The 936-nt window shown below is 42.4% G+C and overlaps 1 non-coding gene across 1 annotated transcript; it reads right to left on the reverse strand.

Annotated features, from left to right (window-relative positions):
* Window positions 1-593: 593 nt before the first annotated feature.
* TRNAG-UCC (transfer RNA glycine (anticodon UCC)) lies at window positions 594-665 on the reverse strand. Its single transcript has one exon. It is a non-coding gene; the product is annotated as a tRNA-Gly (tRNA).
* Between the last annotated feature and the right edge of the window lie 271 nt (window positions 666-936).

A 936-nucleotide genomic window follows, 5' to 3' on the forward strand; every position in this document is an offset into this window, starting at 1 on the left:
AATATGTTTTCTGAAGGGTACTGCATAGTGCAAGGTATGCTTAGAAAAAGTTGAAATGATAGTTACATTGAACACATTCATTAGCATTCTTCTGGGCAGGAAAAAATATCAGAGAATTTTCCTAAAACTCAAAAATCAACTTAAATGTTTAAATAATCCTGATTTGATTAATCTTGGAGAAACTTGTTCTTCCACTAGAACACGATTTACTGGTTTAAAATCAAATAGCTAGGTTCTTAAAGCCTACTCTCTGTCTCTGGACTTCCATACTTAGTCTGTATTAAAAACTTAGGCTGGAGCGATAGCACAGCGGGTAGGGCGTCTGCCTTGCACGCAGCCAACATGGCCGACCCGAGTTCGATTCCTCCGCCCCTCTCGGAGAGCCCGGCAAGCTACCGAGAGTATTTGATATGCCAGACACAGTAACAACAAAGTCTCCAATGGAGACGTTACTGGGCCCGCTCGAGCAAATCGACGATCAACGGGAGGGCCTTTACTTTTACTTTACTTAAAAACTTAGGCGTGTTGTCTCTGCAAATTGCTAAAATGCAAAATTCTTTAGAATTCTCAAAGTTAAATTTTGTGACCCATTCTGCGTTGGCCGGGAATCAAACCCGGGTCAACTGCTTGGAAGGCAGCTATGCTAGCCACTATACCACCAACGCCTTATGCCAGACACAGTAACAATAAAGTCTCCAATGGAGATGTTACTGGGCCCGCTCAAGCAAATCGATGATCAACGGGAAGACCTTTTAAATTTTGTGACAAAAATTTTTCAGATTTGTCAAAGCCATGTTCAATCCTTCAAATAGTCTCAGTGTGTCAACTTCGTCATCACCTCAGTCTATTCTGGGTGACCCAGAGCCTTACCAAGTGTTTCTTAGGTACAGAGAGCCCACCAAATCAGGACTTGCAGTTACTTCACTGGGAGGAAAA

The sequence above is a fragment of the Sorex fumeus genome, unplaced genomic scaffold, assembly GCF_029834395.1.
Source record: "Sorex fumeus unplaced genomic scaffold, SorFum_2.1 ptg000044l, whole genome shotgun sequence".
Classification (NCBI taxonomy): Eukaryota; Metazoa; Chordata; class Mammalia; order Eulipotyphla; family Soricidae; genus Sorex; species Sorex fumeus.